This window comes from Anser brachyrhynchus (assembly GCF_964034855.1).
Source record: "Anser brachyrhynchus genome assembly, chromosome: 1".
Taxonomy (NCBI): domain Eukaryota; kingdom Metazoa; phylum Chordata; class Aves; order Anseriformes; family Anatidae; genus Anser; species Anser brachyrhynchus.
This window is the reverse complement of record NC_137694.1, coordinates 899686-916567: the sequence shown is the minus strand read 5'-3', so window position 1 is coordinate 916567 and position 16882 is coordinate 899686. Positions and strand designations below refer to the sequence as shown.

At 53.1% G+C, this 16882-nt stretch overlaps 1 protein-coding gene and 2 long non-coding RNA genes across 7 annotated transcripts in view; 2 read left to right on the top strand and 1 right to left on the bottom strand.

Moving 5' to 3' along the window:
* The first annotated feature begins 1 nt into the window (after position 1).
* LOC308188480 lies at positions 2-4324 on the top strand. Of its 2 annotated transcripts, XR_013945524.1 has the most exons (3): positions 2-1023; positions 1385-1505; positions 4007-4324. It is a non-coding gene; the product is annotated as an uncharacterized lncRNA (long non-coding RNA). The 2 variants fall into 2 exon arrangements; XR_013945523.1 differs by lacking the exon at positions 1385-1505.
* Positions 1754-8701, bottom strand: LOC308188479. 3 transcript variants are annotated; one of them, XR_013945520.1, is made up of 3 exons: positions 8682-8701; positions 6438-6650; positions 1754-5900 (listed from the first exon to the last, which is right to left on the bottom strand). It is a non-coding gene; the product is annotated as an uncharacterized lncRNA (long non-coding RNA). The 3 variants fall into 3 exon arrangements; XR_013945522.1 differs by lacking the exon at positions 8682-8701 and adding an exon at positions 6747-7300; XR_013945521.1 differs by lacking the exon at positions 8682-8701 and having other exon boundaries at positions 6438-7318.
* The window catches only part of PPP6R2 (protein phosphatase 6 regulatory subunit 2), a 112635-nt gene continuing 103872 nt past the window's right edge, over positions 8120-16882 (top strand). For both annotated transcript variants that reach the window (XM_080577551.1, XM_080577552.1), the window contains exon 1: positions 8120-8302. The gene's annotated coding sequence lies outside the window, so the exon portion shown is untranslated. The remainder of the gene's footprint in view (positions 8303-16882) is intronic.

Here is a 16882-nt window from a genome sequence, read left to right as displayed (position 1 = left end):
CCCCGCCCCGCCCCGCCGCGCCCCCCGGTGGTGCGGAGGCCGCCCCCCCCCCCCCCCCCCCATGCCGGCCGGGTGTCATGGCGGCCGCGGCCGTTGCCATGGAGCCGGGCGGAGCCGCGCCTCAGCCCCGGGCCCGCAAGGCCGCGGAGGGAGGCCGGGGGCGGCCGGCTCGGGGCGGGGGGGAGCGGTCCCCGGAGCCCGGGCCGCAGCGGGGGTCGCTTGGGCTCGGGGCACGGCGCCTCTCCGGGCCGCGTTAGCGCGTGGGGCGGGCGGAGGGCGACTTCCAGGAGCTGGTAAAGCGGCGGCGGTAAACAGCAGCTCCGTGGCAGGTTTCCTGAGGGGATGGCGAAAACCTGCTCGCTCTCTGTTGTTTGTTTATTTATTGCTAGGCTACTGCTGTGCCTGTGCCGGGCAGGGAGCTGATAAGCGCGAGGGCTGCTCCGCGGGGAGGGGTAGGAGGGGCAGGGCCTCGGGCCGCCTCATACCAACCTGTGCTCCGCGCATCCCACCCGCAGGCCGGGGCCCCCCGAGGGGTTCGGCCGCTGGGCTGCGTGCTGGAGGAGCTGCTGCCCGAGGAGCTGCTGCCCGAGGAGCTGCTGCCCGAGGAGCTGCTGCCCGAGGAGCTGCTGCCCGAGGAGCTGCTGCCCGAGGAGCTGCTGCCCGAGGAGCTGCTGCCCGAGGAGCTGCTGCCCGGGGAGCTGCTGCCCGAGGAGCTGCTGCCCGAGGAGCTGCTGCCCGAGGAGCTGCTGCCCGAGGAGCTGCTGCCCGGGGAGCTGGCCTGCTCGCCCCTCGGTGTCTCAGTATCACAGAATCATCCGGGTTGGAAGAGGCCTCCAAGGTCACCGAGTCCAACCCCTGACCTAACACTGACACGTCCTCCACTAAACCCTATCACTGAGCTCAACATCTAAACGTCTTTTAAAGACCTCCAGGGATGGTGCCTGAACCACCTCCCTGGGCAGCCCGTTCCGGTGCCTAACAACCCTTTCCGTACAGAAGTTCTTCCTAATACCCAACCTAAAGGTAAGACCCTGTGGTATATAACCTAATATCCAACCTAGGTAGCAGTAACCTCAGTCCTAACGTGATCCGCGTGTGCTTGACAGTAAAGCCTCTTTACTGGGCTTTTGTTTAATTTTTGGAAAAAGATGTGTGAATTTCTGGCTGCTTTCTTGACAAACTCCATCATGACCAAGAGGTACATTGGGTAATTCTGTAAAAAAAAAAGACGGAATTTTCAGATTTACGTGGTTTCAGAGGAGAACCTGGCCTATTCACCACACCTTTGAAGAAAGCGGGCGATATCCTCTTGCCCATGCAGATGAATTTGTGTCCTTTCTTTTGGTTGTGTCCAGCATACACATAAATTCATAACTCGCTTTAGGATTCCAATACCTGCTTGCCTTGCGATACAACTGTTGCTAATTCCAGCTATGGAGAGATGACTAGAGATCTTGGATCTGTCCTGGCTCAGTGCCTCTTATTGATTCCTGTTTGAATTAAAGGTGTGTCTTTCAATGTTAATTCAAGTCTTTCAGCTATTGTTTTTACACTTCTCAGATGTTATAAATACTTTCATTACCATTTTTATTCACAGTAAATTTTTTTATACTTGGCAAGGCAGGAGTAATGTGTGTGCAGCTGCAGTGAAGTCAGCTATATAGGACCTCTTGGTAATAAGATCAAAGGTGATTTTTATTATAGGACAAAGGACAACAGGCCAAAAAATGTCCAGTATTTTTTATACCACCTATTTTATTTTTATTTTTCTGTATTCTCATCATGCCTCTTTTCTGGCAAGAATCATCTTTAAGGTTGTTTTGTCTCTGCTTTTCTTTGGTAATTTATCCTACATGTTTAGCAAGAAAGAAAAATATATTAGGATTTTCTGAGGTTGTAAGTAGGACCTAAGTAGACGTGGCTGTTATGCTGGACTTCTGTGGAGACCTCACCAACACTTCATATGATTGTGCTAATGAAATTGGCTGATCAGGAAAGTCCTAAACAGTAGGAAGACGAATGAGCTTGTACGCCTTGTGTATGTATTGTGACAGTTAGAGGACTGCATTACGCTACGCTTTAGGGCTACGAAGCTGGCGAAGGGCCTGGAACACAAGTTCTATGAGGAGCGGCTGAGGGAACTGGGGGGGTTTGGGCTGGAGAAGAGGAGGCTCAGGGGAGACCTCATTGCTCCCTACAACCACCTGAAAGGAAGCTGTGGGGAGCTGGGGTCGGCCTCTTCTCACAGGTAACCAGTGACAGGACCAGAGGGAACGGCCTCAAGTTGTGCCAGGGGAGGTTCAGGTTGGAAATGAGGAGACATTTCTGCTCAGAAAGAGCGGTCAGGCGTTGGGACGGGTTGCCCGGGGAGGTGGTGGCGTCACCGTCCCTGGGGGTGTTCAAGGAGAGGTTGGACATGGTGCTTGGGGACAGGGTTTGGTGGTGACATTGGTGGGAGGGGGATGGTTTGACCAGATGATCTTGGAGGGCTTTTCCAACCTTAATGATTCTAGGATTTTATGATATACATAACACTAATATCAAACAAGTAATGCAGCATATCAGAACATATGTTCGTTAGATATAGTATGCTGAGAGCCTATAATAAATATTACTAACAGTTAATATAAAAATCCATTTTTTGTGTTGGTTTAGCACCTCTGTACCCGAATAATGGGCCATAGCTACATTTAGCAAGGTGCAATGCAAACTGGACAGAGAGATTATAGGGTTTAAGCGTGAAGAAGCAGCACGTCAAGGTAATCAAAGAAGTGCAAGGAAAAAAAAAAAGCAACAATAGGATGATGCTGGTTAGCACAATATGTGATGGTCCTACCACATCATTAGCCTAACCACAGTATTACTGCATTGCATTATGTTATTGTTTGGAAAACAGTTTATGACCACATGTGTAGCTGCTGTGTCATAGCACACACAGGATATCTGAGGGAAGGCCTGGCATTTGATCTTCACTTTGATATCTCATGACAATTTACACAAGCTGAGGACATGCCCCAGAATACTTCAGGCTTTCTGTTGTCTAAACACGGAGCTTTTACAATTAATTTCCTCAGCTTGACTTGAAACAAAAACACAGAAGACTTAAAACAACAATGTGTATCTGGCTCTGTAGCCCTTTGCAAGGAGTAGGGAGAGTGCTGGTCCTGTGCTCCTCAGGGCTTCTGCAGAGAAAGCTACAAAGTGGTATTTTCTCAGCAAAATTTGATCTATTCAGCCTTTGAGGGCTGGGCCTTTTGAGCCTTCGGTCTCTATGAAACATCTAATCACAGGCCCATAATTTCTAGCCTTTTAAGCACCTATACGCTCCTGGACCATATTTGGGCAATAAAGGTTCTGCAGAACTTGAGAACACTGCAGATCTGATCCTCCCCAAAGCTCTGGCCTCGCTGGAGATATTGTGCTGCACAGAGCCAGCATGTAGTTTTTGCACGGCTCCTAAGCAACCTGAGTAAATAGAACATTTCGCAACCTTAACCACAGCGGTTGCTACACTTTCATCTATAATTATCTTTTGCATCAGAGCTCTCAGGAGCACCGGCCTACCAGATTTTGCAGGATATTTTGCATTCTGCTTCAATTTGTCTGCCTTTTCTCTTGCATTGCCAGTCAGGATAATATTCCCCAGACAAAAGAAGAAACATAAATACCCTGCAGACTAGAGGAACGTGCAATATGCTGTAAGCCAAGAAATGTTAGCTCGCCAGTCTCACTTCTGATTGCTGTTTATATTCTGTGCACTTCAGAGCTTTGTTATTTGAACAAGGCCTTATAACTTGCCCCAAAAGGCAGCCAGATATAATTCTCGGTGTTTGGAAAGCCTAGCACACAAATTATGTTTAGGAAAAGAACTTATGACTCCAGTAGAACATAACTAAGGCTTCTCCCCTCCTCCCTTCAGTGTTTCTCAGAATTCCTGTCAGAACCGTAGCTTGGCAATCCTGATACAATGTCTGTTCTAACCACTAGATCACACTTCCTTTCACAGCCAGGAACGGAGCCCAGCATTCCTGATCATCGACCTCCTGTTGCTGGTCATGCAGCATCCTAGCAAAATGTGTGCGGAATCGCGCTCCAGGTGTGAATCGTCAGCGAGGCTCAGGCTCATCCTCCGGCTCCAGACTGGAGAACAGTGCTGAGGGTCTGAAGCCCATAACACTCGCTGCGCTGTGGGTCTGAAGACAAAAGTATCCATAATCTGCCAAAGTCTTTGTGGCCATGATCTTTGGATTTCTGACAAAAATTCCGTGTCTTTTACACTTTTTCATTAAGCCTCAAAGTCCCAAATAAAACTCACTTGGAACAAGGTTCAGTGCTTCAAACAAAGAAACAAACAAGCCATGCTATCCAGTAGTACAGCAAGTCACACAACAAAACAACGTTTAATATGTCCTGGCTGCTTGATGTGCAAATCAGTTATTTGAGTTAAACAGTGGCAGCTTTTCAAGTTTGGAGGTAAAAGCTAACAACATAGTTTTAGCTGATTTTGTACAGATGTGAAATATATGCTCAATGCGTAGTAAAAAAAAAAGTGAGGCAGTATTCACCAGACTTGTCCAATGACTAGAAATTTGCATATGGGACGAAAGTGCAATTATGCATGCTAATACTTGGGGTGCGAGCCCGACGGAGGCAGGGCTAACCGCCAGGACAGGACACGGTGGCAGAGCCTGCGGCCGTGGCTCCAGGTGCAGTTCTGCAGCAGTGCAGGCAATGAAGCGACAGCGACCGACGGTCCTCGTTGGGGCCAGTGGGATGAATTCTTGTACCCGTAGAGTGCTTACTTGGCCACCTGCTAGAATGAGTTCTGTTTGTTGTGTGCTTACACAATTCGGATTGTTTAGAAATGGTCTGTATCCATTATTGTTCGCGTCAACAGAATGCCAAATGACATACAAATTGGCACCGGGACAACTTTGCTATCTCAGAGAGCTTGCAGCTGAGCTACTCTTCCGCGAGACTTTTTAGACATAGCGCAATGGCAGACAGATCCAGCTTCTTAATCTTTCTCTAAGACAGGGAGAGCTGAGGTCACTGGCCAGAATAGCGGCTGCAGCCCATTGCTGGAGTTACTGTTAATTTAAGCAGAGCTGGTACTGTTGTACCTTGCTCTTTCTTTCTCTTCATTCTATGTGAAATGGTCAGTGGTGAAACCAGGCGGATATAAAACGCTACATAAACAGCAAAGCTGTTTCTTTTTCTTATTCACAGGCCTTAGGATTTAAAAGTGAATTCACGCTTTTGTAACCTGGTGAAATTACTGTTCTAGTTTAATAAAAAATGGTAAAGATCCTTAGGATTTTTTCCTATAAAACTGTGAAAGAGACACTCCTTTTCTGAATATATTTTTGCTGGATTGGACACTGACTAATCACAAGATCATTCAAGTGCACGTTGGACTGAATATGGGCAGCATGAATTTCAATAAACAATTGTCTGGAAATGCTAACACCGTTGGAGCGAGGACACCAAATCATCGGCTCCTTCCTGTTTAGGAAAGCTGAGACATTGCTGAGAGGAGAGTGACACGAAAATATTTTTAATTATTTATATCCTGGTGTGGATTTTAATGACAGTGAAGGATGTGAAACTTAAAATTGCCAAATTTTCATATGTGCACAAGCGGACAGACATGATTTTTGTATCTGTTTGAACAGGAAAGAGGTCATACCAGTATTCAGCACCTGCATGTCAGCACGAGTAGCCACAGAAGAAACCGGCGGTTGTTTGCAGTAGAATATAGCTGGCCTTGTAAAACACCCAGGGTCTCGGTCCCGCGGGCCATTTTGCTGGCTTCAGTAGCGCTCCCAGTTCCTGTGCCTGCTTGCGTTCCGGGTTGGGAGAGGCGAGCTGGCAGCCCGAGTCCATCCTCGCTGCCAAGCCTGTGTAGTTAAGCAGTATTTTAGTGTATTTCGTAGATTTGGAGGAGAAAAGAAGGAAGCTGTTCCAAGACCTATATTCTAGAAATCAGCTGGGGCAGGCAGGGTCTCCAGCCCTGGCCCTCCGGCTCTGAGTGGGGAGACAGCAAGTGAAAACCCTCTGGGCACGGCTGGAAGATTCAAGAATTTTCTTGGATTGCCATTGCTCTGTCCCCAGAAGCCACAATATGCCATAAAAAGTGCTTTATAAGCTCATTACCCTCCAATAGACAAAATGGAGAAATGAAACTTAAGGAGTTGTACTAATATTATTTTTTTTCCTTGTTAATGGCCAACAAAGTGTTAATTACCATACTGGCTGCTGTTAACAGTCTTAGAGCCTTTGCCTTCGAGCCCTTACGATGAGAAAAGCAGGCATAAATGAGAAACGCTGCCAATTTGGTATTCTCAGTTACGGTTGAGATTTTTTATGGTGTTTCTGCAGGGAAAAAAAAGCCAACCTATGGTGCAAACCGGGCGGTTTTAAAGCATCTCTCTCACCTGCCTTGTCGGCACCCCGTCTTCCCCTGTGAGCGGTTCCATCCAGCGGGGCCTGGTTACCACCGTGACGCTCGCAGCAGGGTTTTCCGCCGTAGGTCCGTCCGCAGGTTCTGGAGAAAACGCGAATGCGTTATATCTTAAGCATGTGCATTAATAGTGGCAGGCCGAGGGCCGAAGTAAGACTGGCAGAGAAGACGAGACGTAGTGGTACACCTAATGGCAAGAATTTACTTTGGAATTAAGAATTTAATCAGCTCCCGTTCGGTTCCTGTATGATGTTGGCAGTGAGAAAACAGTTTATTAGCATACTAAGACAAATCCGGGCAAGGCAGCAGCGAAGCCTACTTAATCCAGCGCGGCAGCGTGACTCAGAGGTACCTTTCTGCCCAGCGCTGCTTTGTTCCATCTCTCGGATCACCCCTTTTCCTCCCCCTCCCGTTCCCACCCTCGCACCCTCCGTTCCCCCCAGCCTCACACCGTGACAGCCGCCTCCGTCCCCCCTGTCCCCCCTTCCCAGTGACCCCAGCAGGGCCCGAGCTGGTGCTCGCAGCTCGGCTTCTGCCTCCCCGTGCTCGGGCTGTGCCCACCCAAGGGCTCTCTCTCGCTGTCCCCTGGCATTAAACGCCACCACAAAGGCGACAGTCCCCAGGCACTGCCCTCCTCCACCCCAACGGCAGCTGCCACCCCAAAGGCCTGAGCTGCCCCACAGCGGCCCCCTCGGTGCCAACCCAAAGCCCCCAGCCCGCATGCCCCGAGGCCCCGGGGCCTGTCCCCACTGTCACTGCCAGCAGTGATGGGGCTTCCCCCAGCCCCGTTCCCCTTCCCCAGGGCCCTGTCCCCCTTCCCCAGGGCCCCGTTCCCCTTCCCCTGGGCCCTGTCCCCCTTCCCCAGGGCCCTGTCCCCCTTCCCCAGGGCCCTGTCCCCTTTCCCCCGGGCCCTGTCCCCCTTCCCCAGGGCCCCGTTCCCCTTCCCCTGGGCCCTGTCCCCCTTCCCCCGGGCCCTGTCCCCCTTCCCCCGGGCCCTGTCCCCCTTCCCCCGGGCCCTGTCCCCCTTCCCCACAGTGCCCGCAGGGCCAGGACCAAACCACCGGGCCCTGTCCGCTTCCCCTCATGACCCCCCCGGCCCCTCATGCCCCCCCCAATCCCCTCATGTCCCCCTCAGGAGCCCCCAGACCCTTATGCCCCCCCCTCATGCCGTGACCCCTCCATCCACTCATACCCGCCTCAGGCTGTGCTCCCCCCATCAGGCTGTGACCCCCCCCTTCCATCTTTGCACCCCCTGAGGCTGTGACTGCCCCTGTCAGGCTGTGACCCCCCCCCAGTCCCCTCACACCCCCCTCAGGCACCCCTGGCCCTATGCCCCCCACCGTGCCGTGCCCCCCCATCCCCTCACACCCCCCTCACCCCGCGTCCCCCATGATGCTGTGCCCCCCCCATCGTGCCGTGACCCCCCCATCCCCTCACACCCCCCTCACCCCGTGCCCCCCCATCACGCTGTGCCCCCCCCATCCTCACCCCCCCTCGGGCCGTGCCCCCCCCCTTCACCCCTCCCTCCCCCCTCCCCGCCCCCCCGAGGCCCCGCCCCCCCCGCGGCCCCTCCCTCCCCGCCCCTCCCCTCGCGGCCCCGCCCCCCGCCCCCGCCCTCCCGCCCCCCCCGCGCGGCGCTGGGCAGCAGCGGGGCCGCCGCCATTTTGGAGGCCGCCGTAGCGCCCGCGCCCGCCGCCCGCCGCCCGCTGTCAGCGCAGCCCCGGCCGCCGCGCCCCGCCTCGGACGCGGCCCATGCCCGCCGGGCCGCGGGCCCTCGCAGCCAGGCAGCGCGACAGCGGCCTCGCCGCGGGGCCGGACGGCAGGGCCGGACCCCAGCAGGTGAGACCCGCGGCCGGGCCCGCCGCCCGCGCCGCCGCCGAGCTGTCACCGCCGCCGGGGCCGCCGCCGGGGGCCGGGCCGCGCCCCCCCCCCCTTCCTCCTCCCCTCCGCCGGCTTCTCGGCGGCTCCCGCGGAGGGCCCGGGCCGCTGGGCCCGGCGGGGGCGGTGCGCGGCCTGCCGCCCGCCCGCCCTCCTCCGCCGCGACCCCCGCCCGGCCCCGCGCCGCCGCCGGGATCCTGTCACGGGGCGCCGGGGCCTGCGCCGCCGCCTCCGCTTCGCCGTGTCGCTCCCCTTCCTCCCCCCGGGGCCCCCCCCGGAGCTGCCCCGCTGCGGGCCCGGGCCCGAGCCCTCCCCGCCGGCCCTGCCCGCGGCCGCGCACCCGGGACCGGGGCCGGGGAGGGGCAACTGCGGGATCGGGGGGTGCTGCGGGGCCGGGGGGAGCCCCGCGCCCTCCCCCCCCCCCCCGGTGCCGCCGTCCCGGAGCGGGGTCCCGCAGGAGGGCCGCTGCCCCGCAGGTCGCGCCAGGGCTCCCTTCGGAAACCCGGGGCGCTGTTTTGCAGCGCTTCAAAAAAAAAAAAAAAAAAAGAAAAACAAGAAAAAAACAGCACCACCAAAAAAAAAAAAAAACAACAACAACTAGGAAGTGAAAAACAGACGCAGAGAACTTGGAAGGGCCCGAGGTGCTTTTCGGCTCTTGATCTCCCCGTCAGAAATAGTGATTTTAAAAGCCGAGGCCTTTTTCATAATGTAGTTTATTTTCTCTCCGAAGAAGAAGGAGAAAGTTGCTATTTCGGTCCTGTCCAGGGCTGCGCTTGGAGCCAAACGTGTAGCTGCCTACCAGCAGGTTTTGCTTTTTAATAAAGCACTGTTTTAGGGATGATGGGAGAATAAACATTTATGATTTTCCTTATTATTCTGACACTTAGAGGCAAACAGCCTGCCAAAATATTTCAGTGGTTTAAAAAAAAACCTAGTGCATGGTAGTATAGCAATTTCCATAGCAACCGCTGGTGATATCATGGTAAGCAAAGTTAAATTTTGGACCGTGCAGTAGGAACGTAAAATGATCTGCAGCGCTTTGAGCGATCCCAATAAACGTCTGCTCAGAAGATGACCGAGGGTTGGATAAGAACAAAATTGTTAGAAATTGGAAGCGTGCTTTGATTTTCTTCTGTTTGTCGTGCAGATGTTTCTGGTGACTTTGGCACGTTCTGGGTGTTATGTCGCAAATCCGGGGACAGCGTCCTGTCCAGAAACGGTGTAAAAGTTGTGGTGTGGCAGCAGGCTCCTGGGAGGAGCTCGGGCTGTGGCAGAGTGGGGTCAGGCAGGTGGGCAGAAGGCAGGTGTGAGGTTCTGGGGGGTTCCTGCCCGCTTCAGCCCACGGGGAGGCAGCTGCCGTGCGTGGAGGGTTTGTTCGGGGGCGGCAGGGAGCCCCGAAGCGCCCTCGTTCTGAGCACAGTGCTCGATGGAACCCCAGTGCTGTCGTAGGAGGGGCGGGTTGAAGTTTTAAGTTCATAGTTCAGAAATCGGAGACTGTCATACTGAAATGGACAACAAAGCGAGCTATCTCCAAAGCGACACCTCGTAACTCTGGTAATATTTGAGCCCCCTCAGACCGCGGGCTTTGAGTCGCCCGTAGGACGCCGCAGGCTGCTGTCAGCGGTGCCGCAGCCGCTTTCGCCGGGCTTCCTCGTGAGGAAATGGGAAAGAGCGGGGGGTGCCCTGCTGGGGACAGGCGGTGCTTCGGGGTCTCCCCCGGCTCAGGAGTCAGCTGGGATGAGCTCGGTCCTCGCTGTCCCCAGGTAGCGCGGTCCTGAGCTCGAGGTGGAACGGGCTGGATGGATGGGCTTCTGCTCCTCTGCGGTGGGAGCCAGCCCGGCCGCAGCTGGCCGTGTGTTCCGTGCTGGCTGGAAGGAGCCCTTCCTTCCACGCCTGCTCCTTGCTTTATTGGCTGTCAGCTGGGGTGTCAAAGAGAAACCAAAAGCGCTGCTCTTTCCTGAGGCGCCTTAGTGCTGCAGAACTTCAGCAACCGAAGGTGCTGTGTTCGGGGAGAGGGAGGACGAGCTTTCTTGCTCTCCGCTTCTGGTAACGAGGTCTGTAGAAGTGTAAGTGTAAAAGCTGCAGATTATACGTTAGGGAGAATGACTTCACATGCATAATCAAGCAGTGTGTTTTCTTAACACAGTGGCTTGGAGTCTGAAGTGTCAGTGCCTGAAGGGCAACAGCTAGAGCAGCCTAATAAGCTGAGCCATAAAAATGGGTGAACTGGAATGCCAAGAAATAGAAGAGAGTCTCGTTAGAGTAAATGTTGCTGAAACAATAGTAGAATGACAAGAATAACAGGGAAACTTGGGTGTAAATGACACAGGAAAAACAGTTGAGGTCAGGGAGTGGAGAGCAAAGCCGGAGCCGAGTGTTGGCAGCGCTCGGGAGAACCTTGCAGGGAGGAGTACCTGTGGGAGGTCCTGTTGGTGAGACGGGAGGTTGTTGGAAAGCTAATTGGGGAGAGCGGAGCTAACAGGCTGCGTTAAGGAGCGATGTCGGCTCTCCATCCAGGCAGTCAAAGACGGAGCTGCAGTTAGAGGAGCAGTCGCTCACTCTTAGCCCTATTTATAGGGGAAGGCGGTTCTGTTCCTAATTATCTTTTATGGGCCGGGGGATCGCTCTGACTGTTTGTTACCTCCTTTTCACGGGAAATCTACAGATGTTGGTGGGTTTATGTAAGGATCAGGGGAAGAATGTGGCCTCTCTGTGACCAGTAGTAGCAACAAAGGAACTGAAGTGTCTTCTTTGATTCAATATTATTAGAAGCAAAAGTATGTTGTCTTTTCTGGCCGCGGCTATGTTCCTAGGCCGCTTGTTTCTTTAATTGCGCTTTGCTCCTTCCCTCCCCATGCCTGGGTTCCTCCCAGCGCCCTCCCCTCCCCCTGGGCCTTGTTTTGGTCTGCTAGAGCAGGCAGCGGAGCAATAACCAATATTGACTTTATCCTTACGTGCCTGGGCTATTTTTACCTGCGTGTTAACTCGGGTAGGGGGGAAATTCAGGCAGATAAATGTTACAGTTATCTCAGGAAATGAAGCTTGCGCAGCCGAGGTTAGAAAGCTCAGGGTGAGAAAGGCCGGGCCTCTGCAGTGTCCCGCGTACACCAGCGTGCGTGGGGCTCGGCTCCGCTCTGCGGGCTGGAAGTCGACATCGCTGACTGGCTTCAGACAGCGACATTCTCGCTTTTTGCTTATCAATGCCGCTTGGTCCGAGGTAAACCTGAGGTGCTGCAGGTGGCCGCGGCTGCGTGGCCGTCCCCAGCGTGTAGCTGGCAGCGTTCTTCGGCAGGGGTCACGTCACGCCGGAGGCCGTGCGGCGCTGGGCCGCAGAAAGGGGCTGTCAGCAAAACCGGGATGAGCTAGCTCAGAAGAACGTCGTGTCAGAAGGAGGAAGTAAAAAGCATCGGCCTGAGCATGGAAGCTCTGCAGCTGTTGTGCTGGGGCTGCTGGCTGCTGCCAGTTTTTTTTCTGTTTCTCTTTCTTTGTGCCTGCCTGACTTCTCGTCCTGCGCGCGGGCTGCGAGCCCCGCGGGGCGGCCGCTGGCCCTGTTCGGCGCGAGCTGCCGGCTCCCCTGCTCCCCTGGGCCCAGTCCCCGGCGTGGCAAACACCAAGTTTCTTTCCACTGCGTCCTCAGCACACGGCACTGACACAATCTTATCTGTACAGAAGGGAAGCCGGAAGGCACGAGAAAATAACATTATGGTTAAATGGCAAAGTTCAGGGAGCTATGAAGCCAGCCAGGCAGCGCTCGGGGCGATTTCGTTACCTTGGCAAAACAAGAAACTTCCACCAAGCTCAGTTTTGGTTGGGGGTTGGTTGGCAACCTACAGGATTTGCAGAAACTTTCCCAACATATTGATTAGTTGAATTCAAGGGTTTCGTTCAGTTGGCAGACGACTGCTGCTCTTCCTCTCGTGCCCGTAGTAGTCTTTTTTCCTCTTTCCGGTTCTGCAGTTTGCTGCTGTTCAGAACGTCGTGGCCCGCAGTGACACTGATGAACGTTTTGTCACTTTGATTTTGATTTTGTTTGGCAGCATCGGGAGCAGCGGCAGCAGAGCAGGCATCAGCACTGCTCGCCGAGGGGAAAGCACAAAAGGGTGCAAAGACTGCGGCGGTGGAGGTGGCCCTTCTTGCTGCAGCCTGCGGGAGGAAGAAGGAAATAGAACACGTTTCAGTTTCAATCTTGTCTTTGATTATTCCCTGATAGACTTATTTATGTTAACAGACAACGCGCGTGATGGGTATGCCCTCATGTTTTCTGATGATGACGTAGATTCCCTGCTATGTTTTCCCTTCCTTTCTATTCCTTTCTCTTCATTCCCGGTGGTCTCGCGGAACCTGGAGGCTGTTTCAGCTTCCTACCCCCACGTGCAGCAAGGCGCGGTGGGATGAGGCAGGCCGTCTTTCTGCAGCTATTTACCGTTTCGTTTTGTTCTTCAGAAGATCCTCTGGCATCCCGTTTAATGCAATCCTTCTCTTTTAAGGCAGATTTCCACTTTTTAGAAGGATAATTGAGACTGCAGGCGGTCAGGTTGAAAACTATCCTGCCTTCCCAAGCCGGAGGACAAGGGTGCAGCTCCCGGGCCCCGCGAGCTGGCCCCGGCCCAGGCTGCCATGTGTTGGCATTCATCCTTGTGCGGCCGCGCCGTGCGCCCCCGTGGGGAGCCGGTCGGGCTGAACACGAGCGCTGCTCCAAGTGAGAAGTTTTCAGCTGGACCAGCTCCCTCGACCAGCTCGATGTGCAGTTGCACAAACAGCGCTGACACAAGGGAGGATGCGGGAGCGCACGACCCGGGAGGGAGAGGAGGGAAGAGCAGGTCTCTGTCTGCATTTGGGCGAGGCGTGGTTCTCATTTAACTAATCTAAGTGTGCAGCGTGGCGTGTTCCTGCTTTGTCCCGTGCTTACAGGGAGCCGCTCTGTCAGGACCGCTCCCCCGTTCGTTTTCTGCTGCCTTATTCTACTCAGCGGGTGCTCAGCACCGTAGGGACAGAGGAGCGCCGCTGCCTGCTGGCAGACCGCTAAACGTGAAGGGGCTGGGGGCAGCGGGGCTGTGGGGGTGTGAATGAAGGCTGTGATTAAATCAGACTGAGCATAGCAAGTGCCGAATCGGGTCATCCTCACGAAGTCCTGACACTTCAGCTCCTGAGCTGTAGAGCTTCCAGGTGCTGGTCAACAGATGCTCCGCCAGCACTCTGTTTAACAAATGAGAAAATCCTAGATACTGGATTTCAACATAGTTCTATTGCACGTTATCCTTTTCTAGTTCTTTTAGCGTGGATGATTGCTTAAGGGCTCAGTTGGGTTTTTATTACTTACGCCTTCTCCCAGTCCCTTATTATATCAGTTTTTAACGTTGCATTGTCCATGGTATGTGCTGCATCTTGTTGTTGTCTTTTGTTTTCTCCCATCACTCTCTACGCTGCCTTTCCATAACGTTGTGTTTCAGACTCTGCCTTCGCTTTCAGGGGATTGGAGACTTGTCCCTGAAGCTCAGATATCTGTGATGTAAATGCCTACATCTGAGGTAACCGTTTAGGCTTCCTTTTTTTAGTCAATGGAGAGAAACAGATGCTGATTTTCTTCTGATGCGAAAGTCTGAAATAGTTTTGCTGTAGAAGCGCTCGTTTCTCTCCTACAGCAACGGGAGTTTGGGTGACTAATTCACATTAGTCATCTATAGTATAAATATCTGCAAGTTAGGTGAGGCAGATCCTCTTCCAGAAGAGCAGACTCGCTAGGCAGAGGTCCTGATGGGGACCTCCTCATCTCACCGAGGTTGCCTCCTTGCCCTCAATGGATTGTAAGGTTAATGTGGCGTTGGGTATGTTTTGCAACGTGCTGTGCCCTTAGCTCTGCTTGGTGAGTCTTCTTCCTCTTTCACAGCTGACTGATAAGCTTGAGGTGGAAGGCAGTGTCTTTAAATGATTCGGAGCACCTAGTTAACTATTAAGGACCAGTGCCAACTGAAATTTTTGTCACATGCATGACCAGCACAGTTGGATTTCAAGGTTCTGGCTGAGACATACAGGTGCTAACCGGCACAGTAGCTGTACGCTGTGATTGTCTGCCGAGTCTGGGACATAAACAAATAGTAAGCTCCGTGGTGCAGAAGGCAGCACTTCTTGTTTCCGCATTGGTAGCGTGAAGAGGACCCTGAGAGGTAAAGCAGTTTGCCATCACTATTGTAGTAAATGTAGATATGACTCTTGCTCCTTTTCTAAAGACTATTTAAGTATGACCAGTCATGCGACTGTTAGATGCATCTGAGTTTCATAGAGACTTGAGGCTGGAGTGGCAGAGTTGTTTACAAAGCTAAGAAGTCATCTGAGGATTCCGAATTTTGCAGAAAAGTGCTTAATGTTTTAGGGATGCAGCGCCAGGAATAAATGCGTGTTTGCTTTCCATTGATGTTACGCTGTACCCACTGTTTCCTCTTACAAAATAGGCAGCTAATTTCATTACTTCTGTTTTTCCTGATGCTTCTGTCATCTTTGTTTTTAGTTAATTGTAGTCACTATACGGTAACCCTTTCAAATAATTAGTGCTAATATCTGTAGTTGTTCCAGCGTGGCGGCTTTTATCCAGTACCAAGTGTGTGCACGACCTCCCCAGGCCTGCCTTTCCCCTCCACTTTTGATAGCAGTGCTGCTGAGGAATGTTTTGTCTTTTCAGTCTCGCAGAAGAGACCTCACCACTTTGACTTCTGTTTTCTTGACTAAAATTTTACCTCTGTTGAAGTAAGCTTACAAGTGCTGGTTTTTAAAATACCTGGAAGAAAACGTTACGACGAACTGGTACAGTTCCCAAGAACAAAACTATTTAAGTAATTTTAGTCTAAGAATAGAAGAGCAAATAAAAATATTTAGTGTATACCTGGGGTTTTACAAGGACCTACGAAATGAAACTAAATCACTTGGCAGTCACGGCAGAAATTTGTCACGTGAGGAAAAAATTGTTACTCAGCCAAAGTTGTTTCCAGCAAAGTTGGTAGGCTCTGCCATAGTCGTGAGCGTACTATTTTGGGAAAGCAGCAATTTCACCAAATTGCTAACAAACTGATGGCAGACCAAGTGTTTGGAGAAACAGGAGAGTCTCAAAAGCCCTTGATAAGAAGAAATGGTCTTCCATTCGCCTCTGTGTTCAAGTTTAGATACGTGGAAGGCACTTCTTGCTGGAAGGAAATCACAATTTGTGTGCGTTGGCCCGTCTAAACTCTGGCTGCCTGATGGAGAAGAGATGGGAGAAGATCAGGCAGCGTTGTTGGAAGGTCTCTGGAAATTCATCTGTGTGCAATTAGCAAGCCAAATAACACGCAGTGTAGTTATTGGAACAGGTGCTGTGCCTGGAGATGGTGAAACATTACGCGTGGTAGTGGTGGAGACAATACTGAAGTATGTCTTTAAAGACAATAGCACTGCAGAGAAGATTTAAAAAAAAAAAAAGATTGGGTTATCTGCTATATAAAAAAAAAAAAAAAACGGCAAAGGGAACTGATAGTATGTGTGGAAGCCTGGATGTATTTCTGGTGTGCAGACAGCTTGAGAAGCTTGATGTCAGTTATTAATTAGGCCAAGAGCTAGTAGGCTTGACTCCGTGCGTGGGTGTTCTACCTGTGTCAGTAAGAGGAGGAAACGTTTATGCGCGACGTTTGACGACACCTTCGTGTTCTGGGGTGCTGGGAGCAGCACGGATACCTCTGCAAGTTACCCGTGGGATTGAGAGGCGCCCCCCCCCCCCCCCCCGCACATTGTTCTCCCCTGGTCCCCTCTTGGCTTCCTGTTGCCTAATCCCGACCCAGCCGATTGTGTCTGCTTTTGGGGCCGACTGCCGCAGGCTGTCTCTGTGACGTTCCTTATTTGAAACCTAGGGTGCACTCCTATCCTGCCCCGCTCTTTGCTCTGGGGCTGTTGCGTGGAGCCAGCCCGGCCCCGGTGGCCCCGCACCCAGCACCAAGCCTTTGCCCCGCGCTGCGTGCGGTGCTGGCGCACCCTCTGCGCCGTGTCCGTCTGTGCGGGCAGCATGTGGCTGGCCTGGGCGTCCCTGAGTGCGGTGCTTCCCTGTGCTGCTCTGGTACAGAAGCAGCAAGAACATTACCTAACACGTCGCCGTGAAGTAAAACTTCCGAGTCGGGCCACTCGTAGAACGCAAAATGCGCTCTCGCCTTCGGAAGGGATCGCCAGTCGTCCGTGCCCCGAGTTGCTGGAGGTCAGGCGGTGTCAGCCCCAGCGTTTGGCGCAGGCTGGGGTGCTTCGCTTGGAAGGCCCAGCGGTGCCGGCTGCTTTTATGGCTGGGGCTCGTGGTGGTGAGGGCTCTCGGCACGGGGGGAATGCAGCGGGCAGCGCTGCCTGCAGCCTGCTTTGCTTGACGCTGAGTTTCGGACTTGGGAGTTGGTATTCCAACAAGCTTTGCGTCATGTAAATTGGTATCTAATCTGACTCCTCCTAACCGTGTAGTTAGGTGCAGCACCAAGCAAGCTTAAATACGAGGCTTTACTGCAGCTGGGGGTGGTCGCTGAGATGCTGCCCTATGCCTGCAGC